Source organism: Diabrotica undecimpunctata, chromosome 3 (genome assembly GCF_040954645.1).
Source record: "Diabrotica undecimpunctata isolate CICGRU chromosome 3, icDiaUnde3, whole genome shotgun sequence".
Lineage (NCBI taxonomy): Eukaryota > Metazoa > Arthropoda > Insecta > Coleoptera > Chrysomelidae > Diabrotica > Diabrotica undecimpunctata.
The window spans coordinates 52,919,247-52,933,588 of NC_092805.1; the positions used below are offsets into that span (position 1 = coordinate 52,919,247).

The 14,342-nt window shown below is 32.0% G+C and overlaps 1 long non-coding RNA gene across 1 annotated transcript; it reads left to right on the forward strand.

The window, feature by feature from the left end:
- The first annotated feature begins 1,175 nt into the window (after positions 1–1,175).
- LOC140435596 (uncharacterized) lies at positions 1,176–13,615 on the forward strand. The gene is made up of 3 exons (XR_011950183.1): positions 1,176–1,291; positions 2,488–2,710; positions 13,468–13,615. It is a non-coding gene; the product is annotated as an uncharacterized lncRNA (long non-coding RNA).
- Positions 13,616–14,342: the final 727 nt, after the last annotated feature.

Sequence of the window (14,342 nt, forward strand, 5' to 3'; positions counted from 1 at the left end):
CCTATTCTTCGAGGGACCAAGTTCCAGTTCGTTAATCAATCAAAATCATTCTCAAATTCAATCTGTGGTCGTTATCGGTAAATCCATTCAGGATATTGGGAGGGAAATGATAGGTTTGGATACAGAATGGGGGTAGTAGTGGAGAGGATAAATAAATTACCAAAGTTTCAACAGTTTAGAGAGGAGTAGAGAAACACCTAATTGCTCCAAAATATTTTAGGACCACTGAAGCAATAAAACAATTAAAACGCTTTTTTTTCTTCAATTTATTGATGATGAACTTAAAGGCTGATTTAAAATATTCATAGTTATGGCTATTATACTAGTGACAAAAAGCGTTATATAAATATTATTAGCTTTACAGTGCTTAGTGGGAGTAACAAAGATACAGAGAATTCAGTGAATCAACCAAAGGGTTTACGATATATCACAAAACACTGATACTACACGTTGATGCATTTAACTCACGCACTTTGCACGGGAGCCCGAAACAAAGGGGTGCTTAAATGCCGGACGGCAATTTCACACTACACACTATCGTCACTGTCCTCTGATAACGTTAAGATGGGAAGAAGGGACAATAATGCGGGAGACGGTCGTAGATACATTACCACGAGAGCTTTGCGCACAAGCTGCTAAAATACCTGCGATTAAAATATAATAAATATGTTTTTTTACAACAGGTAGGGCAATTGTTTCTCCTGTATGGTATTTGGGGATAAACCAAGGCTCACGTAGGTAGGGGCGCATCCATGAAGTAGATCTGTCACCTATAGAGATCATAGAGGAGTATGTAATTGATACCATAATGCTAGATAAGTATCTGAAAGCTTAAAATATTTAAAATAGAAAAAAAGTGGATAAAAAAATGCCATTCAAAAATACTGTATACTATTACTATAAGTCTTTTAATCCAGAAACTCTATTCTGAATTTCAAATTTTTATTTGAAATTATTCTGATTTTTCAAATGATGATTCAAATTATATTAACTTGTAACTTTAATAATAGCATAGTCTTTTGGTTGATGATACGCAACAGAATTAATATCTATCTCCATCACTTATTACACAACGTTTCTCCCTGATTTTAGAATATTTCATCCCATAATTTTATCTGAATTTATAATTCATTTTGAAATGAGAACAGACGATGTTATTGGTTTGTATATGGGATCTGCTATTATATTCTTAGCAATTTTAAATACTTTTATTTACCATCATACCTATGTTGGTTGCTCGTTTATTGGAATGCGGGCTCGAGTGGCAACTTCATCTCTACTACAGAAAAAGGTATAATTTTTTAAATTAAAATTTTAATTAATTTATTTTTAATTCATGTGTTTGTTAAAATATGTTTAATGAGTAGTAGTTTTGAGCAGCTATTGAGTACTGCATATCTGCTACGTTGCTGCAGTTTTTATTCCTATGTGTGGTGCACTACAAGGCTTTAGGAAGTTCCATCCAATGAGAGGGAACAAGAAAAATTAATTTCAGGCCAACAAAACTGAAATAGTAACCTTGTGTTAGAGTCTGCATACGTTTTATATTTCCTTGCCATTTAAAAACAATTTTTTGAAAGAACATAGCTGATGGCAAGATAATTAAATGAATTTAATTATTGGTTAATGAATTAGTTAAATTATATGAAAGATTCTAACTGCATATAGTTTGAAAACATACACGTGGGTTAGATATTCTGTATAAAAACTCAAATATGAAATGATGACAGATGAGATAAGACGGATATGTAAAAAAATGATCAATTTTATACTGTCCTACGGTATAGAACATAATGGGATCTGAATATAGGGAATTAGAGTATTAATTGAAAATTACACGATAACTATGACAGAATATTTAGTAAATAGAAAGTTGATCGAAGAACTGAGCGCCAACTATTTTTAGAATAAAAATATTGCAATAAAAGATAAATATAAGAAAGGAATAAACTCGAAAAAAATTTAAATACAATTATTATTATTTGAAGAAAAATAACAAATATGTGACGTTTATTACGTTACAAGGTTCAGTGGCATTTTTGTCTCTGACGACTGGAGTATAAAAAAATATTTTTTAGTTACCTATTATTTATTTTGACTAATAATGTAACAGTGATGAATACAGTATTCACATAAGAGGCAACAACATCTTTAGCAAAATAAACGAGAAAGCTTGGATTTAAAAATCGGAAATGTACCGGAATCATTTAATTTACTTTGTACCACTGACCTGATGATGCTTTTCAAATTTTAGAAAACGAAACCGGTCGTTTTGGGTAGTAAAATTAAACTGATTGTAAGTCTAATTTATTTCTTTTACCTCTTTTTTAAAACGGACTCACACAAGCAACACATTCATAATTTAAACTACGGTAATCTACAATTATTGCATTGCAAATTGCTTATAATTTTTATAGGAATATTAAAAGACACCATAGTTTTTTGTAAAGTAAAATCTAAAATTGTATATTTTAATTTAATTTTTAGGTATTACGACTAAGCCAGACTTCTTTAAAACGAATGTCCTTATGTAGACTAAATAAACTACTAACCGAAGATGTTAAAAGTATAGAATCTGCTGCTCCGTATTTCCATTATCTATACATAACACCAGTTCAATTCATCAGTTCAGCCTATATTCTATATACTTTTACTGGAGTAGCATCGTGTGTGGGTTTAACTTTTATGTTATTAGTATCTATACCACAAGGTATGTATATCGAACAAAAATCTTTCGATGCATAAGATTTTCGTCTAATTTATGTTTTACCTTTAAGATTCTAGACATACTCTTAGATAGAGATAGTTCTTATTACGTGATCAATACAATATACTACACCAATTTATCTAACATTTTAAACAATAAGAGCACAAGAATTCTAAAAGGAGTTCGGTTCTGCATCGATAACTATAATGTTGTATTCAACGTGGGCTCCGAATATTTTTAACATTAAAAAAGTTTAATGTAATTTATAATTTGTGAATCTTAGTGATATATTAAAATAAACTGTAAGTATACAAACTCTTTACATAATATCCAGTTAAATTAGCATTAAAGTCAGCAAATTGAAATTATTTGTTATTGTTGTCAATAAACAAATCCAGTTTTACCAGCAAATAACCGCTTTTAGTAAAGACCGATATACCTGTTTTAGCACGTGTACAGGGTCGGACTTACTTTTCACAAGCGATTATCGAAATGAATTCAAACATGGAATCACACAACAGTTCTACAATACAAGACCATCAAAATCAAATAAACACATCACAGTCACACTCTTCGGCAGCGTCGAGAGTGCAATTTCCTTTAAAGTTAGAAGCAATAATGTTTAGTGCCTTAGAAAACACCAAACTTCAAGACTACCTTCTCCCACTTGGAAATATAATTCAACCGAAAAATATAATCTTCTCTTCTAGATTATCTAATAATCGCATATGTATGTATTTATCCAATAAACACATAGTGGACGATTTTATGAATAATCATGGTAAAATAGAAATACAAGGTGAAATTGTCAGAGCAAGAAGGTTAGTTACACCAGCGGAACGACTTGTGCTCTCCGGCATATGTCCTTCAATAAGGCACGACTTGCTAATCAATGAGTTCCAAAAAATCGGCATAGTTCCTGTCTCCCCCATGACCTTCCTCAAAATAAGTGCTTCTATGCCTGAGTACAATCACATCCTTAGTTTTCGAAGACAAATCTATATCAGTCCTCACAATCTAACACTACCAGAGTCATTTACTCTTGTTTTTGACAACACGACATATACAGTGTGACCCATTTAGATTGGAAACACCTCTATAAAATTTGAAGTTGTTAACCGATTTTAACCAAATTTTTTTTTAATGTCATGATATAAAAGGTCTATTGCGGGACAAAATATGAAATATTTAGTTAAATTTTCAGGGCATTCTACGATACTTTTTCTTCGTCGAAAATGTAGAATTTGTATTAGCGATTTTTTTATTAAAAAAATTTCTACGCCACTGGTTTTAGAGTGGCTTCAAATAGCTATGACAAAAATTTCATTAAGATATATTTATTAATAACAAACTTATGACAACTTAAAATTTTAAAACTCACTAAGAAAAAAACACTCTGTATTAACGTTAAAAAAACACTCTGTATTAACAGAAACATAATTTTAGTTTAAATCCTAGTTGCCTCTACCAATCCACCATCTAATTGGATACATTTGTCGTAGCGTTTATGAATATTTCTAATTACATTTCTTAGTTGTTGGGGAGTAATTTCTGCACGTGCTTGTCGAATTCTTGCACGAAGTTCGTTTACGTCTCTTGCACCGGTTTGGTAAATTTTTTGTTTGATAACTCCCCAGAGAAAGAAGTATAAAGTTGTGAGATCTGGAGACCTGGGTGGCCAATCTATCAACGGACTACCCCGGCCTCTCCAACGGTTCGGAAAATTTTCATTTAGCCATTGCTTTACGGTTCTGGCGTAATGAACAGAACACCCATCTAACTGGATATACAAATTTAATCGTTCATTAATTGGGAGCTTATGAATAGCATCCCACAAGTCGGTATTTAAAAATTCTAAAAAGTTCTGCGAGTTCAAGTTGTCTTCAAAAAAGAAAGGACCAATAACTCGCTCGTTCAGTATACCACACTAGACATTGATTTTTTGAGAATACTGGCTTTTACAGTTTATTACCCAATGGGGATTATCTGCTGTCCAATAGCGACAAGTCTGTGATGATACTACTCCATTTGTAGTGAAAGTAGCTTCGTCGGTAAACAACACGTTTTTTAGAAAATTTATATTGTTTAAATATTCCCCTTGGGCCCATAAACAATATCCTAACGTTTTGCTTCGTCGCCTTCTTGTAATGTGTGTAAGAATTTTGGTTTGAAAGGTTTAATATTATTTACCTTAAGATATCGCCGAATACTCTCTCGAGGCACATTCAAATATAAACTGGCATTCCTTAAACTGGCATTAGGGTTATTTCTGAAATGATCTAAAATTATTTTTCATTTCCTCTTCTTCTTTGTAACGGGTTATTTTTTAAAATTAGTTTTAATACTGCACCATATTCATTAAATATTCTATTTATTTTGTTTACCGTACCGCAGCTAAGATTAGGACGATCCACATGTCTGTCATTAAATATTGTACAAACTTCCCTGGCACTTCTATCGTTATCTCCCAAAAGACGTATAATTTTAATTTTTTCTCTCAAACTTAATCTTGCAGCCGTGAAACAAAATATTATTAAAAGAATTTGAAGTAAATATTGTTGCAAATATTATGCATAAATTTATGCTAGAACTGAAATTTGTATGACACAAATAATGTCAAACAGTAATATCGTTGTCATGGCAACTGAGATTTAAGTTGTAGCATGTAAAGTTAATAATAATGTAAGTGCGTTACTTGCATTAAATTTTTATGCTATTTTAAACATTTTTTTGTCTAGTAGTGGTTTCTTATTAAAATTATTTGAAAAATAATTAGTTTAATGGTTATCTATTGATACAGGGTGTTCTTTTTTGACTCGTAGCTTAGTGAGTTTTAAAATTTTAAGTTGTCATAACTTCGTTATTAATAAATATATTTTAATGAAATTTTTGTCATAGCTATTTGACGCCACTCTAAATCCAGTGGCGTAGAAATTTTTTTAATAAAAAAATCGCTAATACAAATTCTCTATTTTTGACAAAGAAAAAGTATCGTAGAATGCCCTAAAAATTTAACTAAATATTTCATATTTTGTCCCGCAGTAGACCTTTTATTACATGACATTAAAAAAAAAATTGGTTAAAATCGGTTAACAACTTCAAATTTTATAGAGGTGTTTCCAATCTAAATGGGTCACACTGTATAATATTCATTTCTCAAGACAGTTTAGTTTGCTTTAGATGCAAGAAGCCAGGACACATCGCTTCACAGTGCTCCGAAACACTAGCTCAACTAAACCCCAACCAAAACAATGAAGCATCGGTATCCAGCGCAACAAATATATCCTTGCAAGCATCCAATGAGACAAACCCTTCTCAGTGTGAACAAATGTCTATTTATAATATCCCGGAGATACCGAACAAAGTAGATGCATCAAATAAGGACAGTTACATAATTAATCAATCAAAAAGAAGCTTTGATGAAATTATTTCACCTGAAGCAGATCCATCTTCAAAAGAATGTAATATTTTTCCACCACCTAAAGTCCAAGCAAAATCTAAAAAAGCTAAAATTAGTTCAGCAAACACTCCTGAATGCTCATTTTCTCTCTTACTTGACCCTGCTAAAAACTTCATAGAAAATCACCCTCTACCTTTTCCTCTAAACGTTGATCAACTTGACATGCTCCTAATGAATATCACGGGGTCAACAGATCCTATAACCACAATTCAAGAATATACCACAGACCTACCAGCTTTGTCCCATATGCTTAGTCAAGTTTATCCCCATTTAAAGGAAAGATCCATATAACGTAAATTCACGTTCATAAGGAAAAAAATCCATAATTATCTTAACAGTGAGGCATCGGAAGCGGAAAGTGACACATCTCAGTTAAGCCAAAATTAAATTCAAGTCTCTACTTCAGTGGAATATTGATGGTTTTTTCCATCGCCTTGCTATAACCCCAAATGACACTTTTCAATTTAAACTTTCTCTAAATTCCATCATTTATATTGCAGAACTATTTGGTTTGCTCATAGCCATCAAGCAAGTAAATATTAAAAACATCCCCTGTTGTCTAGTCCTTTCTGACTCTCTCAGCGCAATCAAAGCTATGCAAAATGTATACCCTAAACACCCCATAGAGAAAATTATCAGGGCCGAATTAATAAAAGCTCAAGAAAATTTCAGAAGAGTCCACTTCCTATGGATACCATCTCATATAGAAATAGAAGGGAATGAAGAAGCAGATACTAGTGCGCGTAACGCTATCACCAGTGACGCATCAGAAACAGAGTGTCGGAGTATCGCAGGCGATCTAAAAGTTTATTTCAAAAATAAGGTGTTAAGTGCGTGGAATCGGGAGTGAAATGACTCTAGTTCGAAACTAAGAACCATCAAAAGTGATATTTTTTCATGGAAGTCCACAGCCAGAAGTAGAAGATGCCAAACTATTATTACACGTCTACGACTTGGACACTGTAGGTATACTCATGCCTATCTCTTCTCAAATAGTGAACCTCCAAAATGCGAAACATGCAATACAGTTGACAGTATAAAGCACTTCTTGATAGACTGTCCTAAATATGAAAATCAAAGACAGTCTTACAATTTGCCAAATAACCTGAAAGCACTCCTCAACAAAAGTTTAGTTCCGAACAATTTATTAGGTTACTTAAAATGTATAAATATGTTTACCATTTAACAAAATTTAACTTAATTAATTGTTACAAATGTTCCATTGTTCACAAATTGTAATTAATTGTTACAATGATTGATTATTACAAATGTTAAATTTAATATTATTACAAATGTTACAGGAATGTCGCTAATAACCTTTGGGTGGATGCGACTTTGTTTCTTTAAATAATAAAAAAAAAAGAATTCTAAAAAAAGTCTCGTTTATTAGATTGTATATTGTATGAAAGATTTTTGCATCCTATATTGGTAGTAGAAGTACATTCTTCCTTTCTTGTTGTACCTTGATGTATTAAAAATTAACCCATTTAAGGCCACCAAATCTGATATAAATGAAGATGAAGTCGAAATCCCTTTGCCGCACTCTAAAAAGAATACGTAAAATTCTAAAAAACAAGTAGCTCCTACAGTAAATGTAAAAGCACAGAAGAGCAAACGCCGCAAAAACTAATGATGGACCAGGAGCAAGATTAAAATATCACATACATAGCAAGATTTCAAATTGAAGTATAATAGAAGGTCCAAAGAACATCATTTCTCCGGCAGATATTTTTTTACTATTTTTTGATGATACACTTATTCAGATGCTTGTTGAATTTTCAAATATGTACGCCAATTTACATAATCGTGAAGGCGATATTAGAACAAACGAAATTAAATGTTTTATTGGAATTTTATTATATAATAAATATATGAGTGTTCCTAGGCGAGATATGTACTGGAAAGAATCTTGATTCTATTCACGACCTTGTAGCTAATGCAATGTCTAGAAATCGTTTCAGATTTACCATATAGAATATTCCTTGCTGTGATATTGCAAAATTGGATACACAGGACAAATTTTCAAAGGGTCAACTACTGATTGGTGTAATCAATCAAAAGTATCTCGATTTAGTACCTCAAGAAGAACACCACAGCTTGGATGAGTCAATGGTTCCGTATTATGGAAATCATGGACAAAACATGGATCCAAGCAGTTTAACCGTGCTAAACCTATCAGATGGGGATATAAGTTTTGGATGGGGACTAATAGGCTAAGTTATGTGGAGTGGTTTGATCCATATCAGGGATCTTTATCCACTATTCAATATAAATATAAACTTCTTGGTTTGGGACCTAGTGTTGTCTTACAGTTTGTTGATGCCCTAGAAGTCAAGGCTTCCAAATTATGGTATCACATATATATTTTGACAACTAATTTACCACGCTGCTGCTTGCTTTTAAAAGAACTTACATCATGGGGATGTAAAGGAAGAGAGGTACAATAACATAAAAACGCCTAGTTAAAGATTGTGATATTGAGGGTTCAGACAACTGAAAAATAAAGGAAGGGGTTCGTTTGACTACTGCACGGCAGAGGAAAGTAAAATAGTAGTTTGCAAATGGAATGACAATAATGCTGTTTCCATAATATCCAATTACAATCAAATATATACAACAGAGGAAGTACAACGGTATTCTCAAAAAGAAAAAAAGAAGGTGCTTGGGGTGTCGTCGATCAGGCAGATGAAAATATCAGTTACTACAGAGTAGCCATCTGTGGCAAATAATGATATTTTCCCATAATAAGCCACATAGTGGATCTAGCAGAATAAAATGCCTGGCAACTGCATAGAATTAGTGGTGGCAAAATGGATCACTTACAGGATCGTCGCTTAATTACAGTAGGGATTCTTGAATATTTTAAAAACACAACAAAAAGAGGACCCAGCAAACCTTCAACCAATTTGCATAGTCACTCAAGATACGATCTGATGAACCACCTTATTGTCTAAGGACACTCAAACTCGTTGTGCTGTTTGCCACAAAAAATGTAATTTTTGCTGCAATAAATATAATGTAAATTACTATTTAAATGGGAATAAGCCACAATTAAAGGTTAAAATACGTTTATTGACGTTTCAATTTTCACTTCGGAAATCGTTCTCAAAATACAAATCCGAAGTGGAAATTGAAACGTCAATAAACGTATTTTAACCTTTAATTGTGGCTTATTCCCATTTAAATAGTAATTAATTTAAAATGCCACAAGAAAATACCTTCAGAACAAAATATAATGTAGCACTACATCCAAAACAATCTTTTTATAAATATCATACAAACTAGCTATTTAAGATTTTTTTATTTTAATTTGTTGAAATAATTAGAATAAAAAACTTTGTTTTGTACTTTTAATTATTTGTTATTCACAACCATTGATTATGCCACCGGGCTTTTAAAAGGACACCATTTTTTGAAAAATGTATTGTATTTTTTGCAAAATTTCTTTCATACTTTATTTCTGTCAATCTTAATATGCCTAAAAATTAAATATCTCGTCAATATAAGAGAATAAAAGTTTCGGCCCTAAATGGGTTCTTAAATGGGCCTTAAATGGGTTAACAGGCTTCCTAACAAATCGGTTCGTCATGTGTTTAATTTTATATCGTATTATCTTCTTAATAGTTAGGTAGTTGTCTTTATGTGAAAGACACAAAGACAGATTTTAGAAATTAACAGACGTATATATCTAGCAAATAGAACATACTATGAATTAAAGAAACTTTTAGTTGTAATGGTTTATTATATATCAAAACTCGTTGAGGATATTTTCATATTTCTTGAAAATGGAAAGTGTGCAACTAGAACAGCAAATTTATTTAACCGAATTCATCAAGATAAGCAACTTTATCACTCATATGTATTATAACTAGTTAAAAAATTTTATGAAACGGAATCAGTAGCTATTAAAAAAAGGGATTGTAAAAAACTTTTTAGGACTGAAGCGACAGAAATATTAATTTTAGGTCAGGTTAATTTGAAATCTACTTTAAGTACTAAAAAGTAGTTCAAGAATATGATTTCTCCCGCACTCTGAGATTATGACTCAGAAAATAAAAAATAGTCATCCAAACTTTCTATACAATATTTGTTTTTTAAATAAAAGTTCCTTTTTTCCAAATAGTACTGTAAATCGACACAATTGCCATAATTGGGCTGATGAAAATCCTAGGGTTTTCCACGAAACAAACCAAACAGCCATTGAAATTAAAGGTATGGGCAGTGATTTTTGGGAAACATATTGTTGGGCAATTCTTTTTGCAATAAAATTTGAATCAGGATACAGTTCATCCCTTTTTAAAACATATAATCGAAAATCATACCAGGTACTCATAAGATGATTGGGTTTTTCAACAAAATGGCGCATCTATGCATTATATCAATATAGGGCGATACACTAATAAACAGTTTGCTAGACAGTGAATTGGCCAAAGCAATTTTATTAAATGTCTAGCAAGATCTCCCAATTTAACTCCCTAGATCTCTTCTTTTGGCATTGTTTAAATAGCAATATTTATAATACCATTCCAATTATCGGAAAAACTAGAACGACGATTTAGTTATGTAACCCCTGAAATGCTTTAAAATGTTCGTCATAATTTCCAATAGCAATTTTATAATTGTATGGACGTTGGTGGATCTTATTTTGAACATTGTTTGGAATTATGAATTTAGTTATTTGTGATGGTAAAAATTTAAAATTGATACTAGCAAAACATAGGCGTTTTATTTTTAGATTTTAAAAGGTGTAACACTGTCAATAAACTGATACTTTTTCACAACAATAGCGTAAATATGAAAAAAAAAAAAATCATAGATGCCTGAACTCTCCAGCGAAATATCTATCTAATGATGTGACACAAATTATGTATTCCCCATTTAAAAGTAAAGTTTTGTCTGGAAGGTGATAATGACAGATATCGTTATCATGACAATATGTCCCATTTATAAACGTGTAAATAAAACGTGTTTAATTTCAAAGGGGACATATATTGTCACAATATCTCAATTTCATTTGACGTGTTTTAGAATTTTCACAAAATCGAGTGAATATTTCCAAATATCAGAATGGACTATTGTGAGTGCAAAACCCTGAATATTAATAGTTATTTATTGTACAAGACGATAAAATTGTACAAGACTTTATCTTCGAGAGCGTTATATACGATAATGACAGATATCGTTATCATGACAATATGTCCCATTTATAAACGTGTAAATAAAACGTGTTTTATTTCAAAGGGGACATATTGTCACAATATCTCAATTTCATTTGACGTGTTTTAGAATTTTCACAAAATCCAGTGAATATTTCCAAATATCAGAATGGACCATTGTGAGTGCAAAACCCTGAATATTAATAGGTATTTATTGTACAAGACGATAAAATTGTACAAGACTTTATCTTCGAGAGCGTTATTTAGCGTCGAGACGTCAATCGAGACGCTAATTATGCTCGACAAGATAATGCGATTTTATCGTCATGTGCAATACAACATTTTTTTCTATAGCAAGACTTCAAGTTCAGGTGAAAAATAGAATTTCAAAGAAAATTGTAATTTTTAGCACAAAAATCGCAATTGTGTTGCTCCGTTGCTAGGGATATGAATTACTCTGTCAACAAATGTCAAACAAATGTTACGTTTTGGTTTTTGCGGAGAATATTGTTGCGTTTTGTGTACAAAGTGAATAAATACGAAATGGACGGAAAAGAATTGACACAAGAAAAGGAAAACTTGCCATCAGATGTACAAAATGCAGCGTTGGAAGCAGAAAGTTTATTGTTGGCACAAAAATCTATGATGATGTATGAGAAAGAATACCAGTCTTTTAAAAAGTGAAAAAGCATTAAGAACATCAATGGCGTGAGTGAAAAAATACTTCTGGCGTATTTTTCTGAAAAGTCGAAGAAAGCGATGCCATCGTCATTCTTCTTCTTCCTTTGCCCTATCCGTTTCGGGCGTTGGCTATTAACAAGGCTATTTTGACTTTGTTTACGGCACCTCTGAACAGTTCGGTCGATGTTAGTCCGAACCATTGTCGCAGGTTATGCATCCATGAGTGTCGTCTTCTTCCCGGTCCCCTCCTACTGTCGATTCTTCATCTTCTTCTACTGTTAACCACCTTACTAAAAAACCTAAGTGAAGGATACAAAGCTAAAAAGTCCAAAATCCTGGAGTCAGATGACATTATTAAATTTCTGACAGAAGCTTCTGATGACGTCTATTTGTTAATGAAGGTTATTGCTATTTTTGGTGTGCATGGAGCGACTAGGTCCTATGAATTGTACAAGTTAGAAGTGTTTAACATGGACGACAGAAAATCGGTGATAATCGTTTCATTATCTGATACTAAAACCAAGCAGGAAAGGTCGTTTTGTATTACTGACAAGAAAAGTGGACTGAGTTTCTTGGAAATTGTGAGAAAGTATATTGCCTTGCGCCCCAAAAACGTACCTCACAGTAAGTTTTTTGTAAATTACCGACAGCAAAAGTGCAATACTCAACCGGTGGGGATTAACAATATATATATAATATCCCCAAGAAGATTGCAGATTTTTTGAAAATTCAGAAGTGTACACGGGACATTGTTTCTGTCGTTCTTCAGCTACTATGTTCGCAAATTCTGGAGCTGACCTAGTAAAAGTTAAACGTTTAGGTGGATGGAAATCGTCATCTGTTGCCAAATCTTACGTTGAAGAGTCAATAAGCAATAAGATTGCTGTATCCAAGTGTATACTTGGTGGACCAGAAAATCAATCCAGTACCTCGAATCAAGTGTTTAAGCAAACGAGTACAAGTTGTGATGCTCCAAAAATAGATATTTCTAATAATGTTAATTGTAAAATTTTAGTTGTTTTTAATCCTTAATGTGTTTGAATTTGTAAATTTTATTAATAATAAAAAAAAGTTAAAACATTTTATCTACTCTTGCTGTTAAAGTGTCACTTTATCTACCCTTGCGGTTAAAGTGATACTTTATCTACTCAAAACAGTTGTTATAGCAACACTTTAACATTAGCTATGGAAAAAAATATTAATATAATGAAAGCTGGAAAACTGAATTGCATGACTGTAAAACATTGTTTGTCATAAACAGAATTCTACGTCATTTAGCTACGATAATACGCGATTACAAAAGTTTTTGCCAAACACACAATTCAATGTGGAGATACCGGGTTGCTCAGATTATACTGTAATTATTATAATTCTTATTATCAAAATATATATTTAACATATTTTTATTGTTATATCATTATTATCAAAATAATGTAGTTAACGATATATTATTTGTATTTTAGGATACATATCGACATTACTAAAAGGAATAAAACTTCAGTTATCCATTTATACTAATGGCAGGGTTGACAATATGAAAGAAATATTACGTGGTGTTCGGGTAATTAAAATGTACGGCTGGGAAATACCATTCGCCAAAATTATAGAGAAATCCAGAATGTAAGTTCAGAAGAGGTTTTAATTATGTTTTCATCGGTTTTTGCCCTTATAGTGTACCTGAATGGTCATAGTTTTGTTTCTTTAATGGGTTTCTTAAAGAACGATTTTCAATTTCTAGAAACTGCCTCCAGGAAAGTCGATTGGTGGATCAATTAGGTCGCTATTTAACATACTAAACTTTATTAATTTTTTCCATATACATAAGTTAAAAAGTTATCTCAACTGAATACTACTTTTTATAACTTGTAGTTGTAAATTAAGTACTTGTTAAAGCTCTGGTTTCAAAAACCACAAAATATCAGGAAACCTAACCATACATACTTTTTTGTAATTTGCAGAATTAACTTTATATATTTTATATTAAAGTTTTTTTTCTCGATATGTTATGCTTATTATCTGGTGCTTGTTATATTTGAGTCCACAAGATGCAAAACTCTATATTTGCAAAAATTGTAAAAATTGAGTTTCAGCTGACAGTTATTTGTCACATGTTATGCTATCTGCTGATGTAGAAACTCATCTGCAAAGGCAGGGATTTGATAAGAAATAGGCAGTAGAAATCTTGAGTCAGATGCAAAACTCTGTGTGTACGGTTCGTAGACTTACTACGGTTGCCTCTTCCGACTAGAGTGGAAATGCTTGAGTTACGTCACCAGAGTACACAAGAATACAAAACCCATTTATTATCACAGTTTGTTCGTGGTAATTATCTTTCAGT